We start from the raw sequence: 6,000 nt of genomic DNA, 5'->3' as shown, positions 1-6,000 counted from the left end.
ACACCAGCGCTCACAACTCAGTTTTATTGGGGCGACTTCAACCTCTCAGAGCTCTGAACTCGACTTCAAGTGCATCCTGGGAATTTATATTAAATTCCTTCATCTCTGACGTCCACTCTGTCTCTGTCTGAGATTCCCTTATTAAAGAAAATATGGCTATTTCAGGAGCAAATGGAGGGAAATTCTTCAAAAATGACAGATTTATAACAGATTTATAGCCACATCTGAACATAACAGACTGTATGTGGTTACATATGAACATGCACTGTGACCCAGACGCATGTATGAAACACTGCATGTGGATTTGTGTTCAGGCATCGTGAAAATACAGTTAAAAACATGTAACAGAGGTTCATGTGCAACTTTAAGTCTCCTTAAGCATTTATTTAAACTTTCCTCACAGTCCAACATGTTTTCTATCTATTCTATTCTCTATTTTAAAGGAAGCTGCAGTGTTGAATTAATGTAAGATGAGCAAATCTGACTTATAGACGCTGATTCCTGCTGGAAAGAGCAAATACAAGAAGATAAAAATCAAGATTATGACATAAATATGACCATGATCGTCGTAATTATGAGACAAAAACTCAACTTTTTAAATTCTGAGTATAAAGAATTGTGAGTTTTCTGACATTTTGTGTTGATATATGAGGATGAGACATCATCTCGTTTAGTCCAGAACAGAAATGTGAAGGTTGTTTCATTTTGTTGACATGTTGGAGTCAAAGACTTTGGAGATTAACTCCATGACCTCCGTGTCTTCAGTAGTAAACTGTTGGACGAATCAGGCTGTGAGTGGTGTCTCTGCAGAGACGTCGTGGTTCTGAAACATCTTGTGGTTGTTGTGGAGGTGTTGGGTTCAGGCCTTCACCCCAGGCCACTGTCCCATGTCGGGGGAGTGTATCACATGGCCGCCGGCCTCATCCATCACTGAGCAGGAGGGATGCAGGTGTGTGTTCTCCACATCACTCACATTAAACATTTAGCAGAGCCGTCCATCAAAACTAGCTGCCAAAGGTCAGAACTGTCTTTTAATTTCACGCCGCGAGCTCAGACTTTTATCCAGATCCGTCCTGAATGACCGGCGTTACAAGCAACTGACGCTGGAAAGGTCAAAGGTCAACAGGTGTAACGAAATCCCCCTGTGACCCTGCGGTGGTCAAGTCCGAGGCGGCAGCGCGAGGAGAGGAAACGAGAGACGAGAGGGCGGATCTGTGTTTTAGAGAAATACGTGATTAATGGACGTAAAGCTGGAGACGAGCTGTCTTCTGCTCTGCTGAACGAGGAGGTTCGGTCCCACACGGGATGAATCTTTAATCAGCTTCTTGTCAAAATTGTGATAAGTTTAAATATTAATGTGACACAATGAGCTCAGAGAGCAGCGCTGACGAGTCTCATCACAGCTTCATCTTCAGCACTGTGCTCCTGAACAACTGGAAAACAGGTCGTCTGCTGGATGTGACCTGTCGCGGTGCCTCAGGTGTTGTCTCGTCTCTAAAGGTCACAGGTACGATGACGGAGGCTCCATACATCTTGTCGCAGTGCCCTCGGGCAGGACACCGAGCCTGCTGGTTCGCCCGTGGCGCTCCGCCTGGCGCCTGCCTTTGTCAGCTTTTGTTGGGCTGGCGGCTGATTGGCCGCCGTCAGATCAATGATATTTGCGGTCTTTGTCTTCACTGTAACATGACTGGAGGAGGAACGTGAGAAGGTGTGTGTGTCGGTGTGTGTCTGTCCCGGTGTGTGTGACTGTAATTATATTTAAGTGGGAGGATTTAAGGATGAGGTGTGTCACCTGGATTAAAGTAGAGCAGAGTGAGCACAGTGACATTTTACTGAGGCTTTGGTCCAAGATGAGAGCTGCTCTCTGTTGTTTTTGGCTTTTCACACCAGCATCTCATGACCGGACTCTGAGTGCTGCAGAGCTGGAGAACATCATCATATCCTTTATATTCCTCCAACAGTGTGTCCAGACCAAACCTGAAGCAAATTTTAATTTGTGCTCTACATCAGCTGTAAGGTGGAGGACGTTTGTTCCTCCTGAAGCTCCGGCTCTGCACCCACTCTGACTGAACTCGGCACTCAGCAGAGACTCTGGTTCTGGTTCTGGTTCTCTCTCTCTCCTCTCTGTAACGTTACCTTCATGAAGTAAAGTCCATTTCCCCTCCAGCTCCAGTCAGCAGTCAACAGAACAGAACAGAACCACCCGACAGTGGAGGTCACCTCCGGATCGCTGCTGCAGTCAGGCTGATCAACAGGAGTGAAGATGAGATAGCTCTCCTCCCGTCGGTGAACGGCTCCGGATCAGAACAAATGAGATAAAAATCTCAAAATGATGAGACAAGATTCAGCTTTTTGAGATATAAAGTCTGAATTATGTTGAAAACTAAAAAACACTGGTCTCATGATCCGGACTCACCCTGTGGATTTATAATCTTTTAATCAAAGCTCAGTTCACATAAATCTGTGTCTTCTTCTCTGATTCGTGACCCTCCACAGTTTGTAATAAACTGCTGAGTCATGTGTCCTGGTCTCTAAATAAAGACTTTATATACACAGCTCTTCATCACAGGTTTTATTTGCCTCAGTTCGGGATCATGTGCACTTTATCTGGGACACTTGACCCTGCAGCTGTCCTGTTAGCAGCTCCGTCTCGTCTCGTTCGGTGGAAGCTTCCTCTGCATTCCTGCCTGCGAGGAGGAATCTGTCTGAAAAATGTGCTCCAATAAAGACGAGCGCACATGTTTGTGTGAGGCATCATCCATCTGGACGTCTGCAGTCTCCGGCCGCTCGTCTGTTTCGGGGCTCCAGATGCGTCCGAGCCCGGCCCATAATTCAGTGCAGGCCTCGCAGATCAAGGCATTTCCTCTGAACCCCCTCTGACATCCATCCCAACTTTCATTAAAGCCCCACACGGCCCGAGAGCTCGGCGGCCGTGTGCGCCGCCGGCTGAGCTCGGCGACACTCGACGGCATCGTCTGTGGTTTAACGTGTGCGTGTGGTTGACATTCCTCCATCTGGGGACGAGGAAATGAGGCCGAGACGAGAAAAGACTAGAATGAGTACATTCCTGACCTCGGAGTGGACACGATGGACGATAGCTGTGACGCAGACGGACACAAATATCAAACACAAAATGAGACGTGTGCTGAGGAGCTGAGCCTCTCGTCTCTGCTGGTGGCGGCGCTGAAACATGGACCAGAGTTCTGCTCCACAGACGAAGAACCGCTGACCCTGCTGACCTTTCGCTACTCGACTGAAACCAAAAAAACTTCCCCTCGACCAAAAAATGCAAAAGATCTCCCTCTGATGAAGTGATTTATATCTGCGACTGGCTCTCCTGCAGACACGCCGTGTTTAGAAATGTAAAAAATCCCACTGATGTCAGAATATTTCAGCATGTTTTCAACATAAATCAGCTCGTTTCAAAGAACTTTCTGCGAATCATTTTCTCGTGAGGCTAAAATCAGACCAACACCTGCAGACTGACCTGACGGCTCCAGATAATGTGATTCAGCAGAGCGAAGGTTCCTTCTGCCACTGATCAGGTGGTAAAATACACTTTAACATGCTGTTCAATTCAAATACAAGCTGTCAAGGAACCCTGAATACTCAATACATAATGTGTTTGGGCAATTTCATCAAAATAAATGAAGCTCCGTTGTGGCACAAGATCCCAATTTTATACTACATCCACCAAAATATCTCAAATAAATCATAACATCTCAAAAATACAGAATATTAGACATAATGGCACTTTAGAAACGGAAAAATGTATGAAAACAAAATGTTTCTTACATAAAAACACGTCATATATTTCACTGACAAGCTACTATTGAGGTGATCTAGATACATGAACAGAGAGTAAACCAAAATACTTTGAATTGATAAATGATAATGAGATAAAGTCATAATCTGGGTGGACCTCCTGCCACAGTCGTGCTCCTCAGAGGATGAACCCTGTACATTAGGTCTGCACGTCACCTTCACCCACTCTGGGCTGTAATGCACACTGCAGCCTGCAGGGGTCAGCAGCACGGCTCCAGCTCCAGCTGTGTTTCTGTAGGTGTTTATGAATGAGTGTGTGAGGCCGTGGGTGTGTTGTGAAGGTGTGTGTGTGTGTGTGTGTGTGTGTGCTCAGAGGAAAGGTCAGTAGGTTTCCTTTGTGTTTCCTCTCCCCTCATCTTTCCCTTCTGTTCCCACGCCGCCGCCGTCGCCGCGATGACTCACAATCACACGGCTCACTTTGAACTTCAGTGCCAGGCCGCGGCCTCTCGTCCCCTCTCGTCCTCTCAGATAGATGCATCTGATGACAGGCGGCGCTCCGGTGCGTCTGCGACACGCCGCTCCGACATGTCATCGACGTCTGGCCTGCGGCCGTCCCGACGCGTCGTCGAGCGTCCTGATTGGAGGCCGTGTGCGCGGGGTGTAAAGGTCACAGCGGCGTTTTTTTAGAGCGTGATAAGCTGCTGTTTGACCTTATCGCTGCTCCGGCTTAGACTGAGCTTTGTGACATATGATATGAAAGGTGGAGGGATGAAAGAGGCTCTTGAACGCCTCACACACTGTGGAGACCACGACAACGTATACGTTACATCAACCTGCCGCCTTTATTTACACTGCGAGCGTCTTCTGATCCAACTGAGATTTATTTACCTGTTCTCAAAACTTTACAGGAGATCAGCAGCTGACGACACGAGGCGAGAAAAACCATCAAGTTAGGAGGAAAGAAACTCACAGATACATTATATAACAGTAAAATCATGTAAGTATATATTAGAAATGATCAGTGTTGTAAAAATACTGAAGTCATGTTAATATAATTCAAACACTATTAAAGCTCCTGGTTAATAACTGCAGTAAATTCACAGTATTATACTGTAATTATTTTACAATAATATAGATAAAAATCACAGTCATATATTTTGTTTCCACAGCAGCTCAGACACAATACTATTGTGAAAATACAGTATGTTGATGTAAAATGACATTAAAATACTGTAGTGTGTAGTTATTGTAAATATACACAATTGTAGTAGATTTACTGTCATTTTACAGCAATAAACAGTTATTTTATTAATTTATTTAACATATTGCTTGTTAGCATGTTAGCCTGTTAGCATGTGTACCTTGTTGTAAAACTACAATATTGTATTGCTCAGTACCAAAATTACAGTATTTCCTTGTAATGCACCATTTTTAAAGTTACTTTAATATTTGAAATAATTACCCATCATGCACTAACAAAGCTTAATCACAGTAGTTTACTGTATTTCCTGTGAAAAGCTGCTGTTTGTTAACAGTGAGCCACAAAGCTAACTCACGTCACTTTAATATCACTCAAAGACTATTAATGAGCAACTGTTAGCATGCTAACGGCTAAATAAAGTACCGTTTACACCAAAATTAGCATTTAGCTGCAGATTGAGTCCTTTTCCTTCACAGCTGAAGTTCACATTTAGTATTTTCTTTTTTGTCTCGTGTGACGTTTAAAGTCACGTACACGCCTGAAAAACAGGAAACAGTAGAAAGCAGCGGGTCACGGACCTCCTCAGAACCCGTCCAGAACATGTTGATCTCATGTTGCTGAGGAGCGAGAGCTTTAATTTAATTCCAGTAATTTTGTTGCATTTTGCTGACACAGCCCGGACTGTGATTTATCAGAGGGATTACAGGACAATAAACAGGATAAACATTTATGTTCCACAATATAATATTTATTTTCTCACTAGTTAAAACTCATCTTTGCTTGTTTCTCAGAATAAGTGGATAATTCGGATCCCTCAGGCGCCTCATTTTCAGCAGTCACAAGCCAAAAGGCTCTGCAGCCTCTGAAGCGAACAACTTGTTTCCTTGTGCAGGTCGCCTTGTTTACAGCTGTTGGTCATAAACGGATCTGTGTACTTTTCGATTGTTCCAGCTGTGCAGGCGTCAGATCTGGTTGCAGGGCAGAGTGACCTCGTGATGGGGGGAAGTATTTTGGAAAAAGCCTTCGGTCCCTGT

Source organism: Pagrus pagrus (genome assembly GCF_965226575.1).
Source record: "Pagrus pagrus genome assembly, chromosome: 24".
Classification (NCBI taxonomy): Eukaryota; Metazoa; Chordata; class Actinopteri; order Spariformes; family Sparidae; genus Pagrus; species Pagrus pagrus.
Note: the sequence above shows the minus strand (reverse complement) of the source record.